This window comes from Harmonia axyridis, chromosome 2 (assembly GCF_914767665.1).
Source record: "Harmonia axyridis chromosome 2, icHarAxyr1.1, whole genome shotgun sequence".
NCBI lineage: Eukaryota > Metazoa > Arthropoda > Insecta > Coleoptera > Coccinellidae > Harmonia > Harmonia axyridis.
Window position 1 is genome coordinate 44,372,788 of NC_059502.1, and position 21,404 is coordinate 44,394,191.

The window sequence follows — 21,404 nt, forward strand, 5'->3', positions numbered from 1 at the left end:
CTAGGACAATCGAATTGGTAATAAAAAAATTTATTTTGAGTTTGGTTCGAACTTTCAAATATCATTTTCTCAAATTACAGATTTGAGTACACATTGTTGCAACAAAACATTTTTTCGATTAGGCTTTCACATCAGTAAAAATACTGATTGACTAGAAACACTACCATCAAATGGGACATTTCATGGAAGAAAGATCTCTTCATAAAAAGAAACAAATTTTGGACATATGCCAGACAAAGTCAGAAAGTAAATATCCAAACCATATACTTGGATTATTATTTGCAATGATAATCCTTTGGTATGGGTTACAATTTTATTAATATTACTAATTCGATTGTCCTAGCCTGTAATTTTCTGTTTACGTATCGAATGAAAAATCCGAAAGTCGTATCAAAAAATATGTCGGAAACTATAAATATTATCAGCTAATTTTAAATGGAATTAGCTAAAATATCAGTTGTTATACTGAAGGGGTTTTCCAAAAAGAGCTGTCATTTTGATATTAAAGAAAACGAGTATATTTTAAGAGAAATTAATGAATGTTTATTTCAATGCAAAGGAAGATTTGTCAATAACGATGGAAAACGATATCGACCAAATAGAAATTTACATCTACTCTTTCATTCTGTATTTTTCCTTTGGAATATTCCACTAGTTCCCCATAGGCTTTATTTTTGAAACTTTTCATTTTACATCGACAGGTTCTGCCTAAATATTTCGATGAAACCTATCAAAAATTCTTTCATTTTGCACAAGAATTTGGTACGCTACGAAGTTCCGACGGTACCTGATAAATTGCCAGCTGTCTGTGATCATCTGAAATCCGACCCAGATACTCAATAAAACAACCTCTCGAGAGGCAGGTTTCGACGGCAGCAAGGGAAGGCAGACTAGCTACCATTTCGACGCAAGCTACTTGGTCGCCTGCTACCAAACGTTTGAAAAAACGCTTCGTGAGTGGCGGGCATAATGCCGTGAAAGGGCGGCCACACTCTGGGCTAATTTGCCGTCCCTCGAATAGAGGCGCCTGAAACAGTCGCTTCACTGTTTCACCCCTAACGCCAGCCCTGTAAAAACAGATTGAATGAAATTGACCCTACGTATAACATAAATTCATAAAATCTCGAATAACTCTTGAATTATTGAATGTGGGAGCATAATCATGTTTGGACACTACCCTTATTTTTCACCGTAGAATCCAACGCAATCATAAAAAATAGGGTTCTAATTTGAAAATCGAAAGTTATGATCAAATTTTGTTCTCAATATTTGAAACACCTTGTGATGATATTTTTCAAATTCAAGATATGCACGATATTCCAACATTATTCTAGTTTGAGAAAGTGAATTGAGTTATACGCATAGGATATTCACAGTGAAGATAATTCACATAATTGTGACTAAGGAAATTCTCTCTTTTTTACGGTTTTTTCTCAATATTTTGAAAACTATGAGGACTAACGCAATCATTTTAGCAAAGAGTAATTGAGAATGGAAATCTTGATAATATCTGAGATATAAAATGAAAAAAAAGATTTTTTTGAAAAAATTTTTTTTAATTCTTGTATAATCGGAATTGTCGGAATTTCTTATTCTAAGTATATATTAAACCGCTTGCACATATACGTCAAACTTTAAACGTAAAATCACAGCCTAAACGGGACCATCTAGAGCAAAAATGACAAGAATAAGACCCCCCTCAAAATCGTCTGGAGATCCCGGGAAAAATCCCAAACCTTCGATTCTCCCCGCGGTTTTCGAGTATACGGGGTGTTTCGGATCATTTTGACATTTCGAGTCCCATATTTCTGTGGTATCTGTGGACAATTTGGCTGTCAGTGTCATGTTAATAATAAATATTCCATTTCGATATATGAAAGTTCTTGAAAAAGTTTGCAGTTTCCAAAATTGTTATTCAATATTTAAATAAATGCCGACAGATAAAATGCAAAGTCTTCGGCGAATCGAAAATTCGATAGATATTTGTCAAAATTTGGAAGTGAACATTGATATCATCATCGAATGCATTTTCCTCAACTCAGGTTCGTTTGAAGGGTTTGTATTATTTGGAATTAATTGGATGAATGTTACTTTATTTCAGGAATTTTTCGTTCATTTTCCACAAACTATAAAACTACATTCTCTTTCGTGAGAATTTGAATCTATTGCGACAGAAGATGGAACTACAAAAGAGAACAGAAGCTTCATCTGATCATGTATTAAACAGATAGAAAAACTCCTTATAGATAATTCACAATTGGCTTTATTACTGGAAAAAGAGCCAAGTTAGTCAGATGACATTCAAAAATTTACATGTGTTTTTGGAATATCTAAAATATACACTTTTACGACTGAAGAGTGCAAAAATATAAATGACCTATCAGTTATTGAAGAATTTGAGTGCAGTGCTGTTGAATTTATAATGAAGAAATCAAATCGTTGTGAAATCTTTCATACGAATAATTTCAACCATATATACCATGTTATATTATCATAATATTATTTGTCGTTCAACTGAAACCTTGGAAATTGAAGAGACTCTCAAACTTATAACCTGATTTCTCAAAAAGGTTCTACCTAGATATTAAATTTGCTTATGAGGTAACATAAGCCATGGGTATTCGAAAGGCAAGTCTATTCATTCTGTCTCTTTTCAGGTTGTTCATTTATAGCTATACTATATACATATATAAAATCAGTTCAAATTTTTCACTTGAATTACTAGTCAAAATGTTACAACAGAAATAAAATTTGAAGGATCATTCAGTATATGAAGAATTTTGACAAAGCAGTTACTTTCGAAATTGGTATTAATTTTCCAGCAATTCAATGTAGGTATAAAATACTTTATACTTGCATCTTGAAATGAATTTTGCACTTTTTCAGTGTTCAATAATGAGATAATTATTAAATTGACTCAAGAGATTAACAGAGTATGCTTTATCAGGATTAGTTAATACTGCTAAAGACGTTAATAAACCTATTAATTTCTTATATGGTTCATCATTACAACTCTCTTTTGTTGAATCAAATTTCAATTAAGTTTTCAAAGGAGTTTTCATATGTTTACAATTAGACATGCTGAATTATTGCAATACATACTTGAAGAATATAAACAATTACTATACTACCTTTTTCATAATTTCTAGTGATATTCATCCCTAAACATTTTTAGCTTTCCCTGAATTCTTTATGATGAAATTATCACTTAAATTTTCTATCAGATATATTCATTCAGAATTAACATTTGTTAAAACAAAAAAGTCATCCACGTACAATGCAACAACAGTTAGCAAGTTATTTTTTGATTTTATGTAAATACAATGCTCAATTGTTGATCTCTTTTAACTAATATCTGTCAAAATTTCATTAACTATATATATTGCCCTGTTCAATTTACTTCTGAGTAAAACCCAGAGCTACAAGCTTGCTCTATAACGTAACGAACCATCACGATTAAGCTTTAATTCAGCTGTCCTCCACTGAATCAGAATTATCTAGTGAAATTTCTATATCATCTCTTATCTATGATAACTACATCTCGACTGGTATTAATGAAATTGTTACCTGTATCCCTTTGATCATTCACCAGAACCCACAAAAATCATTTTTGTCCATATACCTTCAAGAAATATGGAACAGAAGAGTATGCAAAATTCATCGATACAATTTTCAGATTCTAAAAACGCCTTAGTTCTTCAGGAATGTCCAATTGGTCTTTCAATATTATAAATTATGGAAAATAACCTACTATTAACCAAATTTTTAGATTTCAAAAGGTGTCCTTCCTTGTATTTCTTAATAAATTATGAAATAGAAGAATAATTTGTTGCTCAACTGAAAAAAGTATTGATGAACCTCGGAAATGAGGGACTTCTTATAACCTGATTTCTCAAAGATGTTACTGATATATTACGATTGCTTGTAAGGCAACATTAGCCATGGGTTTTTGAAAGGTAGATCTATTCATTCTGCCCCTTTTTAGTTTATTATAGCTATACTGAATATTCCTAAAACAAAATTTCACTGTAGGTCTTTTCATAGATCTTATCGAATGATTATGTAAATTCAATATTTGTCAAAACTGAAAATAAACATTGAATGCAGTTTCTTTTTCAGGTAGTATTTCTATTGACTGATAATAACTTTCACATTTTGATTATACATTTTTCCCAAATTTCTCAAAGAAGAAAGGAATTGCCATTTCTAGAGAAATGAGAATTTCAGATTTCAAAATGTCTAATTACTACTTCAAATATATATACACCCTATATAATTGTTGATCAAATATTGTGTATTTCTTTACAAATTAGTTAATAATTTGAAGCTTTAATCTCAATTTTCAGACTTGAATTGGTCCAACATCTCTAGATACTTCTAATTGATATTCGACAAATAAATATCCTGTATAATTAATTATTCATCCAAACGAAAATAATCCATCTTCTGAAAAGAAAAACAATGTTTACTATATAGAATTAATTTTAATAATGATTCAAAAGTGATGAAATTTTGCAGACTTACTTATTTTGGATCTTAGATCACGAATCCCCTTTCATAAATTCCTTAATCCAGCTAGTTTTTTTTTTTAATCGTGAAATTGGCCTAATGAGTGAGGTTATCCACATTAATAGCTAGTTTTCTTGTATTTTATTAACTGATTCTCGTTAGAAATGATTAATTAATCACAATTCAAGCTTTCCCTGAAATAAAAATGCCTTTTTTTCGTCAAAATCGATGGTTTTATCGATTGTTTATATATGGCGGCGGCCATCATGTTTAATACGTAAAGTCTGTCAGATGCAGCGTTGCCAGGTCGACAAGCCTAAAATATCGTACCGCGTGTTTAAAATCATCGTATTTTATCGTACATATTATCGTATCCCACTGATTTTTATCGTACACATTCGAAATAAAGGAAATTTTTGCGAGAATATGACAATTTGTGGAAAAGGATGAAAAAACAAGCAATGTATCGATTAAGTAATATATTTTTTATTTAGACAAAACGGTTAATGAATAATTAATTAATTATCAGACAAGATCAGAGAACCTGTATTTTCCTATTCACAGATTGTCGGTATTTTCACTTTATTCAGAATACACCTTATTCTAATGTCTCTTATGGTTAAATTTTACTTCATGAATAGGATAGATAGTAGAGATGCGTACAGATTCTAAAATAAAACAAGAAATTTTTTAAGGAAATCGTGAAAGAATGGATCGAATTTTACTTATAACATCGTGAAAATTGTTTCTGTTATTTTTGTTTTTTTTTTTAAAAAAAAAAATTATTCATTTTCATACAAGTTCTTTTCCCAAATAACTTAGAATATTGCAAAAAACATGCAATCGTCGACAAAGATATAAAGGAAACCGAATAAAAAATACCCAAATACAAAATTCTTTGAATATGGGTGTTCGAGGTACTAGATACGTTTCGAAATTGAATCTGAAATACTAGATAATGAAAAATACGTTTTTCGGAAATAATTCAAGGATCCTATTATTTAATGATACCTATACATATACTTAGGGTTGAAGTTTGTAAGTACGATTTCAAGTAACAAATTTATTTTGATAATTATATTTGACTTCAATAGTCTTTCTGAATTAAAATTAATGAATTTATTTAACATGCATTGTCATGTATTTCTTTTTCATATTAATTCAATTAAATATCTCTAGTGTGCTTTTTTGCAGATACGCCCTTTTCAATTGAAATAGCAGTATATTTTTGATGGTCTTTGTTATGTGCTTTCAACAATTGAACATTTGCTCCCATATCCACATATTATAATATAATATGAATCTAAATACTTGAATTGATTGGAAATACGAAGAAATATCTTCGTAAAAATTCTTTACAAAATAAGGGTTATCAAAAAAACGATTTTGTTGTGTGAAATGAATATATTCAAATCTGAAATATTCAGCCACTCAAATATGTCAATGAAATACCTGTTACAACAATTTTTTTTCACTAAATAGAATACCAAATATGAGATAATGGTATATTTTCAACTGAAGTTTGAACACCATCTGTTTTTAATGAGGCACCTACCCTTCGGATATTCCATGATTCTTTGTATTTATTTTCAACCGACAGCCAGAAAAGAAGTTTTATGACTTTATTATGTTTAAGTAGGTTCGTTCTTCTAGATCCACGTAGAACGTAGAACCCCAATGAACTATGAATTGATTCATCGGAACATTCTAAAGTCTAGACATTCCCAACCGTTTCGGTTAGATATTTTAAAACTACTAAAATCTACCAAATGATTTCTTCCTACTAAAAACTTCATGAAAATGCGAAAAATCTACTGAAAAAGAAAATTTCTACTAAATCTGGCCATACTCAGTTTCATTATATTTTTAGTATCTATGGAAATTTCTACTCAAATGATAGGTACACTGAAATTATCGTACAAAACGCTATTATCGTACATGCGGTATCGTACATAGTACCGATCAGCAAATTATCGTACAAAACGATGATTATCGTACGAACGGCAACGCTGGTCAGATGCGAAATAATCTGCAACGTTGCCTGTATGCCAGATCTTCTTGATGGGATCGGTTTTTTACTTGGTGGAAATTCATATTAATAGATTGTTTGAGATTATGACGTATTATAAAACTGTATGGAAACTCATAATTTTCGCACAGCTATTCGAGCAGAAAATTCGGCAAGTTTATTTTCGAAATGAATAAATGGTAGTTCATATGGTGTTATTCTGGTTTTTTCGATATTGACATCGGATTCAGTTTAGTCCTCCTGAACATATACAGGGACATTGATGATGACGAGGACGCTGTGCTTACAAGGTTTTCAAGGGGTTCACAGACCAAATTAGATTTTGTGTTATACTTGCCAATTGTCTTCTTTTTTTTTCATATGAAACAATAGATTTACTATTTTTTTTTTTAATTTCTACCTGAATGGCTAAAACCGTGATAAGTAACTGTTCACAAACAAACAAACTCCTCCCGGCTTCAACTCGTACGGCACCCACTTTTCTTGTTTCTGAATCATTCCTATGACTTTCAGGCGTTTTGAAATGGCTTGTAGTCCTAATGATCCTGTCAATTATTGTTGCGTTTGAAATGAGTCTTGATCAAGTATTGCCTCCAATTCTGCATCTTCAAAAACCTTCTCTCTTCCACCGCGATGCTGGTCTTCGACATCAAAATCACCATTCTTGAAGCGTTGAAACCACTCTCGGCACGTTCTTTCACTAATAGCGGCCTCACTATAGGTATTTGAGAGCATTCGATGAGCCTCAGCCGCAGATTTATTCATATTTCAGTAGAAAACTAAAACCTCCCTCAAATGACGAGAATTTGACTCGTAAGCTGACATGGATAATCGTGAATAACTTTATGATGCAGACACAAATCGACTAACATGTCGATGGCGTTATGTTCACAAATAACTAAACTTATTGTATGACATCTACGATATATTTATTTCGACTATCACTTACCGTTACAGCCAGCTATTGCACAACGGCAGAAGCAAAGTTGTACGCCTAAATCTAATATTTCGGAATATGACATTGTTCAGCTAAAATATTTTCGAAGTTCAGGCGCTTCCGGTTATATAAGACGGAATGCTACCACGTGCGTTTGAGCGCATCTGTCAAAGTTTACCTATTCAGCTCCCTCCAGCCCCTCTGAGAAGCCTTCACTTTTAAGGATGAGTGGAGCAATCTCAAACGTTCTTATGATTTTCCGTCCTTTTCTACCACATCTAAGAATTCAGATACGTTTGACGGCATTCAATTCTTACACGCCAGCCAATGAAATCGCAGTGAACTGTACGAACGGTTGTTCGAACATTTGGCAATGCAGCAACTTCGAGCTCGAAAGACAGGTACAGAGATGGTATTAGGTATCTTCTAGGACGGATTGACCAGATGTTTTGAAAGGAATAACTCGCTTTTTATGATGGGCAATAAAACCGATTTTAGAGAGGGTTGTGAGAAATATCAGTTAGGATCGACTATTATCAGATGGGTTCGAGAAAAAATGTATATGCTAAATTTGTTCAGATTCCTTCATTCTTACGAAAATTAATTTGATTCAAAAACGTATTTAGTGGAATAATAAAAAAAATCAAAACAAATGCACCGAAACTTTTCACATAAGCGGGTCACATTCATTGAGCAAAATATTGATTTTGCTCATTATGGTTAGCGAAATCAAAATGAACCATCAATATGATGGTCATCCAAATATGATATCGGATGAATGATGGAACATGGTCATTTATGACCAATATTCATTTCAAGTCAGTTGTTATATCGTATTGATCAACATGCTGAATATTACGATTCATTTATATTGAAGGCAAAAAAAAAGTACTAAAATTTTCAAAAATTCTTATTTTCACAAACTGCCTTCGTACAAAAAACAGTTGTTATATCGCATTGATTATCCATGTTCAGGATTACGATCCATGAATTTTGAAGGCATAAAAAGTACTGGAATTTGAAAAAAAGCCTATTTTCAAAAATTGACCACGTACAAAAATCAGTTGTTATATAGCAATATCGCATTGATTCTAATATTCAGGACGCTCAGGATTACGATTCATTTTTTGAAGGCAAAAAAAAGAATGGAATTATAAAAAATTCTCATTCTCAGAAATTGACTACATACAAAAATCAGTTGTTATATCAAAATATCGCATTAATTCTCAATGCTCAGGATTACGATCCAACAATTTTGAAGAGAAAAAAAGGACTCTAATCTCATTTTCAGAAATTGACTATGCAGAATCAAGAAATTTCTAAACAATAATAACATCTTAGTACTGACCTTCAATATTCCCTTATAATTACCAACGAGTTCAATTGAAATATTAATTCTTGTTGTGCATAAAAATAATCACATTTCCATACACTGAAAGATAAATTGGGATTGACTGAATATCTACGGAACAAATTTACATGATTAAAAAAACTAATAGTTGTCATAATTATTAGAATGACCACGTACTAATGAGATTATTCTCGGAAAATGTGAAAACTATAAACATGAAATTTGGTAAAAAATCAGTTCTTATATCACTTATTGATCTTTCATACTCAGGATCACGATCCATTAATCTGGAAGGCAAAAAAAGGACTAAAATCTTTTTTGAAAATTCTCATTTTCAGAAATTGACTTCGTACAAAAATCAGTTGTTATATCGCAATATCGCATTGATTCTCCTTGCTCAGAATTACGATCCATTTATTTTGAAGGCAATAAAAGGTTCTCAAATTTCAAAAAATTCTCATGTTCAGAAATTGACTCACATCGTAACATCGTAGTACTGAACTTCAATATTACCATATAATTATCTACCATTTCAACTGAAATGTTATATCATGTTGTGCATGAACATATAATCTCTTTCCCATACACTGAAAGATGAATTGGTATTGAATGAATATTTACAAAACAAAACAGATTATGCATGATTAAAAAACTAATAGTATCATCATAAGAATGACCATGAACTAATAAGATTCTTCTTGTTTTCCTGTAGAAATCCAATTTGATATTTTTACATGATACTCCCAAAAAGCAAGTAATAGGATCAGAATAAATAAATCCTTGAATCTCTTGTTACCCATATCGAAAAGAATTGACAGCTAACTAAACTGAATAAAGGTATGAACAGACCGACGCGTGACTGCGGGAGCGGGAAAGAAACTTTTGTGGGATGGAAATCAACGGCTTTGAGCAGTAAAACTTCTTCCTCCGAAAAACTGTCATTTTCATACATAATTTTAGATTCATACTAATAATCGTGTCTCATTATTTTCGCGTAGGTGTGCATGCTATGCAATCTGCCCGCTGAACGCATCGCTCCCGCTCCCCGCTGGAAATCTTTCTATTCACCTAATACTGTTTACGACTCTAACTGAGAACTGATTCATAACGCAGCAACGTTGCCGGAATTATCAAATTGTAGGTAGTATTGAAGAATCTGGTGATTCGTTGCGAATTTATACAGTAGGGGCAGCACTATACGACGGTCGATTATTCTTTTTTATTACGAAGTGATTTCAGCTCTTTTGAAATGTTTTTCTGTAGTTTTTTTTTCACGAATAATTTTAAAATAAATCAGTGATAAGCCCTTTCATCCATATCATCAATTCCTTTGCGGAAAACGAAAAGTTACCAACTTTTTTTTTTGTTTTTTCATTCGCAAATTAAAAATAGCCCGTCCCTGCTTTTCAGATCATTGTTTGAAGAAATTATCAGAAAACCCCATACAAATCGGTGATCTGCAAGAATAGTTATTCTCCTTTAAGTTTTGAACTGGGCAGTCAAGTGGTAGCATTCCCTCATAAGAATTAAAAAATTTTTTTTCAAAACAAACTTTTTTTTCATTTTATGTCTCAGATATTATCGAGATTTCCATTCTCAATTACTCTTTGCTAAAATTATTGTGTTAGTCCTCATAGTTTTCAAAATATCAAGGAAAACCGTAAAAAAGAGAGAATTTCCTTAGTCACAATTACCTGAATTATTTTTACTGTGAATATCCTATGCCTATTTCAATTCACTTTCTCAAACTGAAATAATGTTGGAACATCGTGCATATCTTGAATTTGAGAAATATCATCACAGGGTGCCAAAAATTGTGAACAAAATTTGATCATAACTTTCGATTTTCAAATCAGAACCCTATTTTTTTTGTGATTTCGCTGGATTCTACGGTAAAGAATAAGGGTAGTGTCCAAACGTGATTATGCTCTCAAATTCAATAATTCAAGAGTTATTTGAGATTTTATGAATTTATGTTATACGTAGGGTCAATTTTATTCGATCTGTTTCCAGACAGACTAGCAATAATACTCTATGACCATAGAAATTTAAATATCTAATTACTTTACATGTGACAGGTATTTTCATTATCAAAGCTTCACTAATTTGATTTCACGAATTGAATTTCCGATATTCAAATGACAAAATTCTGGATATACTTTTCTCTAATTATGTGGCAAATCAGTTCTTTCCGGCACATTTTGTGGAACAAAATAGACTGGAACGGATTTATCTATTATTTGTCAAATTTGTGATACAGAAAACTGTTCTACCAACCAACATTTTTCAATGCAAAAATCACTAATAGATATTTATGGAAATTTCCGTCAATTTCAATAAAAAGGCAGTGAATTCGGGAACATAATGTTTAAAACTCGTACAGAAGGCTCATTCTACCACTCGGTCATTTTGAACTCTTGGAAGAATATCAATAAGTTCTGCACTTGTATTATAAATATCTTATTCCATATTCACGATGAATGCATTAGAATTATTGGTAGAACTCATCAAATTTTAAATCAGAAATTTCCTCATCTTCTTGAAAGGATGTTGCATACTTCATGAATATCCATTATACTGGATGGAGTACCTACCTAGAAGAAAAAAACCTCTACCTACCAAATGAAATAAAATCATGCAGGACTCCTGTGTGCCAATTCTATTGATATGAAAAAGCGGTAGAATACATTTTATGAATTCAGGAAAAAATCAGCGTGGTGATGAAAAGGGAGTAACAGAAAGTTTGAATTATCTTCTCGTCAATTGGTGATAAATGTGGATATTTCTGATTGAATGCTCGACAAGTTCTCGAAACAATTTTGTTGCATTCACCGTGGATATGGAATAGATCCAGAATTTCATTATTTGAATAACGGGGATTCATATCGTCAAATTATAATCTACTAGATTCAATAATGAGTACACCTGTCACTTTAAACTAATAGAATATTTGAAACGCACTCTAGAAACAGATTGAATGAAATTGACCCTACTTATAACATAAATTCATAAAATCTGGAATAACTCTTGAATTATTGAATTTGAGAGCATAATCATGTTTGAACACTACCCTTATTTTTACCGTAGAATTCAACGAAATCACAAAAAAATAGGGTTCTGATTTGAAAATCGAAAGTTATGATCAAATTTTGTTCACAATTTTTGGCACAATATTTGAAACACCCTGTGATGATATTTTTCAAATTCAAGATATGCACGATATTCCAACATCATTCTAGTTTGTGAAAGTGAATTGAGTATACGCATAGGATATTCACAGTGAAAATAATTCACGTGATAGTGACTATGGAAATTCTCTCTTTTTTACGGTTTTTTCTTAATATTTTGAAAACTATGAGAACTAACGCAATAATTTTAGCAGACAGTAATTGAAAATAGAAATCAAATATTTTCATGTGAGCAAGGGCGAAATGGTGTGTTCTAGGAAAGAAGTCATATAGAATTCTACCCTAGAATCAGCATAGGATACCGAGTGAATCGTCTAAAATCAGCTAACGATACAAGGTTTCCGAAAAAAATCTTTCATTTTCTAGAGGGATACCCAGTGAAGGATCTACCGGCATAGTGACGGGGTCCAAGGGGCGGAGCCCCTTCGGCGAGCAGAGCGAGTATTATATTCTAAAACAAGTTGCAGAATGGACTTCTATTGAATAGAATCTATTCTAACACGAATGCGAAATTTCGAACGCATGAGTGTTGGAATTGCCTTCTGCAACGAGTATTAGAGGATATTTTCTCCATTTCAGTCAAGTTTTGTGAATTATTGCCGAAATTAAATGAAAAATTTAGATTGAATATCTTAGTGACATTTGTATTGTATCATTGCAGTTGGTGGGACTGTAACGAACATTGACAGATTACGGAATTTAGATATGAATCGTACGTTTAGAAGTTTGAAACAATTTACAATTACTCATTAAATTCGTTAGTTATGTCTGACGAAATCGATTTAACACCACCAGAATTAAGAGAAACTGCGATTAATGTTGCAAATCATTTCACTATATCCGAATTAGATTATTTTGACAATTATTGACGTTTGTTGAAATTTGATAGGATTGGAAGTCAATATAGACAACCACAAACCGAAAAATATTACTGAATATTTCCCTCCTGTCAAGAATTCTATGTATCTGGAGAACAATTATCGAAAATTACAGCGATAATCGCATTGTAGGAAGCGAAACTGCACTGCGATAATTGTTCTGTTCATAGATGCATAGTTTCTATGCATCTTATACAGTTCAAATCTATGGCAATTCCATTCTACATCAGTTTGACAAGTAATGTAACAGTTCATTCGGGAAATATTCCTCCGAATTACACTCGTGCATCAAAATGACCGGATAATTTCGCATTCCAGCGTGTTTTCTTTGAAAAACTGCATTCGGTCATTTTCATTTTTGGAGAAAGAGCCCGACACCGAAGGTGGAGGGCTCTTTCTCCAAAAATGAAAATGAACTCATGCAGTTTTTATGACAACACGCTGTCATGCAAAATTATCAGTAATTTTGATGCACTTGTGCAATTACCTACAATAATTGCATTGTAGGAAGCGAAACTGCACTGCGATAATTGTTCTGTTCATAGATGTATAGTTTCTATGCATCTCACACAGTTCGAATCTATGGCAATTCCATTCTAAATCAGTTTGACAAGTAATGTAACAGTTTATTCGGGAAATATTCCCCCGAATTACACTCGTGCATCAAAATGACCGGATAATTTCGCATTCCAGCGTGTTTTCTTTGAAAAACGGCAGCTCTTTCTCCAAAAATGAAAATGAACTCATGCAGTTTTTATGACAACACGCTGTCATGCAAAATTATCGGTAATTTTGATGCACTTGTGCAATTACTCACGAAAACGATGCTGTAATGAGTTCATTACAGTGCTGTTTTTAGAACTGTAATGAACTTATTACGATACTGAAATAGAGAAAATATTTTAGCTGAATTGGGCTTCATGAACAATGTCATATTCCGAATTTTCAGGTTTCAAATCGGCCCCGTTCTCCAGAAACGTCTAATAGGCCGTCAGACTTGAAACACCCTGTATATAATTTCGTCACAATGTCTTAATTTTTCGGGGTTCGAGCCATGTATATTGTCAATTCGAACAGAATGTCGAAAAAAATTACCTAATATTTTCCTAACAACAGATCGGTTTAGGTTGAACTTTAGTTTCTGAATGTAAAATAATCACCCGAATTTAAGGAGGTTTTATCATCAGGATACTTCATCCAGAAAAATTATTGTCAGTTTATATTTTATCAGGGTTCACCTATGCTTCTGGTGATTTTTTTGTACAGGACGTTCCCCCTGAATCCACGCTTGGTACATTTGTTAATGGAATCGTAGCTGTTAATTTTTGAAACCTATTACATTTTATAAAGATCATTACTTATTTATTTGATCAGACGGCAAAGCCATTTTACATTGATGAAAAATTTTAACAAAAACAATCTTCATTATAATAAAGAAAAAAATATGTAAGAACATAGATAAACAAGCACATAAGTATCACAAGAACTCATTCATAAAGTTAAATCTTTAGAAATTTACACTATCAAAAATGTTTTCATTAATTTTGTGCAATAGGCAAAATCAGATCTGAGATGCCAGCAAGCTAGTAAGAGCTTGGGATTCGAAGTGCTTCTTCAGGGTGAATATAGATACTAAAAATATATCAGCCTGACTTAGCTAAGCATAGAGCTCTAGATAATGGACTGTGGACCAGAGCTGTGACGAGCACTGAAAAAAAGTGCTTGAGCACTAAGCACTCGAAAAAAAAGGGCTTCGAGCACCAAGCACTAAGCACCGATTTTCACAAAAGACTCGCGATTACTAAGCACTTTGTAAAAGTAATTCGAAATTTCGAGCACTAAGCACTTTAGTAGGAAATGTTGAAAGTGAAGTTTTTTAATCGGAAAATATATTGTTCCTATATCTAAACTAATGTAAGATTATGGTCGGGTAAGAGCATAAGTACACCAGAATTTTATAGAAGCGAACTGATTCAAAATAGTAAATTTTTCGAAGTTGATAATATAAACAGGATTATCAAAATGAAGAAGAATGAGCAAAATGAATATGAAAGAGAACAAGTTCAAATTCTTCAAATATGATTTTGAATTTTTAACAATTCAATTTTTATTTTAGAAAAATTTTTGACTATATATGAATGAAAGTAAAAATTGAATTGTCACAATAATGAATGATACTAGTTAACCAACAGATAAATTGAATATCAAATAGCAGGAACCTGCATGGAAGGGACGAATGTGATGAGTTATTATTCCATACTTGAAAACTTATGACTATACAGGGTCTTTCACGAGGAACCTCACCCATATTTAGACGGGAAACTACTGAACGTATTTTCATGAAATTCAGCATATATATGTATTTCACGATGCTGATGAAATCTAAAATATTTTCAAGGCATGAGCACCTCCGGTTTTTCCGGAAATGACGTCAACTTCCGTTCTTCAAATTAGAACACCATTTTTTTATTGCAGAAATAGATTCCTTAGTAAATTTCAAGTTTTTTTGATGTAACATTTTTCAGTTTTGGTTGGAAAATTCTCTCTGAGCGGGAAAATTCGAAAAAAAAATCGAAAATAGAGCTCCGCTGAAACAAGAATAACTTCGAGGTTTTTGGATGGAAAATTTTCATTTTTGGGATTTTTCAAGATGTAAGATTGATGTATCCACTTTAAAAATCGAAATTGCGATTCATGATACAGGGGGTGAAAAAATCGCTTTCAAAGTTAGGGATGACAAAATCGTGAAAAATCAATTTTTTCAAATTAGAACCCCATTTTTTGATGGCAGATATTGAATCTACGTTAAAAAATAATGTGAGTGTATGCATCACACCCTTGCCCTAAAATGGGTATTTTCTGAGTTATTCACAAAAAACTGTTTTTCGTCTTGAATTTTCAGCTATTTCTTTTCCCTTCACGCCAAAAAGATGAAATTTTCAGGAAATTTGCCTCTAAAAATCGTTATATCTCCTGAATTATTCGTCAAAGACCACTCAAATAAAAACGTTCCCAAACTTCAAGTTCCGCTCTAAAACATAGTGAGGTTTCAAGTGCGTAGCCCATGTCTAGAAGAAGTGGCAGCTTCGGGAAAATTATCAATTTTTTCTTTAAAAATTACAGATTTTTGCCTATAATTTATGTAATAATGTACTGATCGCCCAACCGTAAGCATTTTCGTAATCTACATAGTCGAATCAATCAATAAAATGATACAATATTCCCATGAAGGAACTTTTATTTTTCAGAAGGAATCTATTTCTGCAATAAAAAAATGGTGTTCTAATTTGAAAAACGGAAGTTGACGTCATTTCCGGAAAAACCGGAGGTGCTAATGCCTTGAAAATATTTTAGATTTCATCAGCATCGTGAAATACTTATAAGTGCTGAATTTCATGAAAATACGTTCAGTAGTTTCCCGTATAAATATGGGTGAGGTTCCTCGTGAAAGACCCTGTATATTTTAGAGCCATAATTCAACCTTATTATTTCGTCATAATATCTGCAATGCTCGACCGAGGGTTCGACTCACTGATGATGAATCTGTCTTGAAATTCAATTGTGTTCGTCCGGCCGAAAAAATGATAATTCTCGGAGAGATATTCCAACTTGAAATTTTCAGGATATCTTCGAATATCGAATGTTGCTGTTTAGTTTGTCCAAATCCAACAAGGAATCTCGTAGATATAGCCGTTCGAATTTTTTTTTGAAGATTTCGAAACTTTTGATTCAATCTCAATAAAATGTTGCCTTTAGATGTTGAATAACAATTTCAAGAGTCGTAATGAATATTATGTGGATAGCTCAACCAAAAACATAAAATTTCAAACAGAATATCTTGAAAAAATTATCCAATATTTCCTTGATCACAAAACCGACGAGTTTGGCTTAACCATAACTAGGCTTCGGATGAATATGAATTTGCATAACTGCATATTCCAATGTATATTTGAGTTAACGTTCATTTTTTTATCATTTTCTGTTTTAAATACATATTTCCAAGATAAAATTGATTTTCAAACAAGAACAAATCTAATAGTACCGTTCTTTTGGCAAATCCCAAAGAGCTTTTATGACTTTTTATGACCTACTCAACCCGCAAAGAATGCAGTATTCGGAGAAAATATTTATCCCAAATAATGGCATTAACACCATCTGGTAAGAAGGATAGTAAACCTCGTTTCTGTCGTTGTTTTTTAAGTGCCTACTGAAATATTTCTTTAGGCAAGTATCAGAGCAATGAGAATTCGAATGTAAATATGAATTTCACCATGGAAGAATCCTAATGGAACTTTTTTGCATATCAATTTCTTGACCCTTATACGTGTTAATCCTTATTATTTTAAGTTTCACTATCATTTACCTAACCCATGTAAATAATACTATTTTTGTTTAATCGACTATTGGCCAACGCTATACTAAACTAAAAAAAAATGAGATTTTATTCTTCACGACCTTTATACCTGCTTCTGTATGTATTTTGTTCAAACAAGTACTTCATTAATTTCAACTATAGTATAAAATGAAGAACTAACTGTCACATAAGTGGATACATAAGATTTTTTGTCCGATCAGAAAAGATCGAAATTGAATCTGAAAGAATGATATACATGATATGTAAGGTTGAAGTTTATAAGTACGATTTCAAGTAACAAAAATTATTATAATAATTATATTTAATTTCAATCGTTACTTTCAGAATTAGAATAAATCAATTCGATTCAAGATAATAAAATTTTTGGATGTTTTTTTTTATTTGTTTTCAACAATTGAACATATGCTTTCATAGTCTCTTATTACAAAATGAAACCGAATGATTAAATTAATTGAGAATACAAAGATACGTAAAAAATCTTTCTCTAATTCTGTGGTTATTCCGTTCATTCTTCCACATCTTGTAGAACAAAATCGTGCGAGAATATATCAGAAACGCACAGTTTTCATGGTTATATTTTATTATTCTATGTTGGCACTCCGAATTTTCCGCTACGGCTTTATCTGTCAATTCATCAAATTGCCTTAAAGAAATCAGTTCTGCCAACCGACATTTTTCAATGCAAAAAGCACTAAATTATATTTATGGAAATATTTCATTAATTTCAATGAAAATGCAATGAATTAGAGAAAATAATGTATAATACTCGTACAGAAGGCTCATTCTACCACTCGTTCATTCCAAAACTCGCCACTTCGTGGCTCGTTTTTGAATTTTGAACTCGTGGAAGAATATCAATGCCTTCTGCACTTGTATTATAAATAACTATTATAAAATAAAGTTCATAAAAAACGATTCTGTAATGTGAAATGAATATCTATGAATCTGAAATAATCAGCCACTTTAATTTGTCAATGAAATTCCAGTTACACATATTTTTTTCCGCTTAATAGAATAACTGATGTGAGATAATGGTAGGTATATTTTCAACTGAAAATTTTGCACTATTCGTTTTACCATCTGTTTTAAATGATGTACCCTTCGAAAATTCCATCACATTTCGTAGTTATTCTCAACCGACAGCCACCAACGAAGTTTTATGATTTTATTATGTTTATGTACGGTCTTCTAGAACCGCATAGAACCTCGATGAACAAAGAATTGGTTCATCGGAACAGTCCAGGTATCCCTTTTTCCAATCGTCTCGGTGAGATTTCTGAATCTTATAAAATCTACCAACTGATTTCTTCCTACTAAAAATTTCATGCAAATGCGAAAAACCTAAAAAAGTTGATTTCTACTAAATCTGGTTACACTGGTACGAAGCTTCAGATATTGGTTTGTTTGGTCATAAAAATGGTCTACGAACCGTCCGTTGCTTCGTTTCCGAGATATGACGAGCGAAGAAGTTTCGAAAAAACGGTACCTAGTTATTTATGAATTATCCTAAATATTTTTCTGTAGTTTTTATTTTTTAGATTGAATAACAAAAAATGGAACTTTTCGGTCTCCTGTATTATCTTCATATCAAGCTTTATTATCGAGAAAAAAAATTAGCTGAACTCATTCTGAAAACTATTCATGGTGTTTAGGATCCACATGGTGTTTATGATTCAATAGAGTGGCTTCAATTTTTTTTTTCTCGAAAACGAAGCTAGATATTACGGAAATACAGGTGACGAAAAAGTTGTACCTATATTATTAGTTGTTCAATCTTTGAAAATTTATTAAAAACAAACAAGTCAGTTGCGTACTCTTTGTCCTCAATATTGTTGTGTCCACTGAGACACCACTGGACCTAAATAATTCAATCTAGTAAGAGCTAAATAAGCGCCTTATTACTTTCAATAACTTCACTAAATTTCAACTAAATTTATGTATTTAAATACCCAAGTACCTAATATTTAATATTTTGTAGATCCTTCAGAATACTTATTTGTTGCTATTTACTAGTATTTTCTTCACAGTTTGAACACAATTCGTCTGAAACCACTAACCGGGAAGGTGAATGAATATAACCAGGTAAAATCTTTTTGACCGAGCTGCGCGGAATTAACTGATGTTCGAATTTGTTTTGAAATTCATAACAAATAACATGTTTACTAGGTACCTCCAAAGATGATAAATCAACAGTTGACCTGTCATGATTGCCAAAATGTATAGGTATATTCGACAGGAAGGCTTTCCAGATTAGAATTAATGAACATCTAAAGAGTGTTCTTAAATGCAAGAACAATTGTACATATTCCAATCCTTCATTGGATTGAGGACATACCTACGTTCAATCATAACATTGAAATTCTACAGACCGAAATTGAAAGTTGAGGCTTGAAATTCCTAGAACCACTAGATATACCTAGACAGTCTAAACAAAATTATTAAGCGCTGAAATTTCGTAATGAAGGAATTTATTTGAATGAGATTTCGAAAGAAAATCATTGAAAACTCCACTGGGTGTTCGAAATGATAAAATTCATTGATGACGCATTCAAAAGTTAGTATTGGACCATTTCAACTGGTACACCTTATGATTTATTTTGTCATTCAGGAGACAAATTTTCAAAGATACTAAAATTTGCTACCTGATAAGAAAATAAAATGCAGGCTATGCCGGGCTATGCCATTTAGAATATGCCCGATAATAACGTTTGAATGAGTCGTCAATTAATTGACTCGTTTTGTCGTTAGGATCTTCCAAAGCCTATTCACTTTATAAACAATCGAAATATTTCAAAAACGGTAAATTTTGAGCGAACCAACTTAGGTTAATTTATTCCGTGCAATCTGAAAATTCAATGTAAAAAAAGATGTTCCATGAAAAAATATTTGTTTATTAATCGAGATAGGTATACTTTTTTGGTACACCCTGTATCTTTCCAAACAATTAGATAATGTAACTCTAATCTAATAGAACCTCGTGTTACTATGTCGAAAAAAAATCAAAAATATCAGCCCTTAACTGAGCATCGCATCAATGTTGGAACAGCCTGTGCCCTGTATGGATTGGATAATAAAAATGAAAGAACTCATTTCAATTTATAAGATATAAGTCATCGTTTTATTCTTATGATTCTCCAACAAAGCTTAATAATTTTTATGATAGCAAAATAAAATAAAACATATTTTGCAGGCTTGCCTTATCAGCATCGGAATTTTATTTTCAAAGCAGTGTGAAACTATTGAAGAAATTCTACAATGAACAAACAGATGTAAATTCACTGCTATTTAATTTCTTCGAAAAGTTTGAAAATTCCAGGCGGCGAATGTCCCATATAACCGTAAAGTTTATTATGTCTTATTTAGTATTTCATTAAGGTTGTTCGAAATATCATGTCAAACACTTTAAAAAATAATTCAGATTATATATTTATTTTTATGTAAACACTTCACAGAAATATTTTCGGACTTTATTTCGTGAAATAACAATATACTAGCAAGAGGTTAATATCTAGCATCCATAAATAATGAAATATATCATTTTTGGAATCACAAGATCGGTGGTTTAGAAAAAGTCTCATTTCACGAGATCAAAATATGAAAATAAGTTTCATAATGAAAACTAAAAAGCAAGATATGGAAACTAAATTTACTTGTAGAATACAACGCAAGCATAAAAAATAGAGGTATGATTAGAAAAAAGGAATTGTGATTTGTGACAATTGTCGACACAAAGCATTCAAATTTTCAGAAAATTATTCAAATTTATCGTTTACAGTCTGGCCAACTACCAATGATCGAACTTTGTAAGACTTCCCTCAATCATGCAAATATCAAAATTCTTATTGTTGAAAAAAAGGGTATGGTAATTGTAATAACTTTCTCATTTACCTATAAGATAGGTATTGAAATGTTCAATTTCAAAATATCAAATATCATAATAGTACTGTTTATACTTTATTTTATAAGAAATATCCTGGGATATGATTGAAGATTCAATTTCCTACTCTCCTTCCGCCTAACAAATGCATTGAGTTTTTATTAAATTAAACTTATCTGATATATAAATGCACACTGAATTCACACAAAAGAGCCAGCGTTCAGATACTCAATATTTCTAGATCTATGCATGAAAAATTT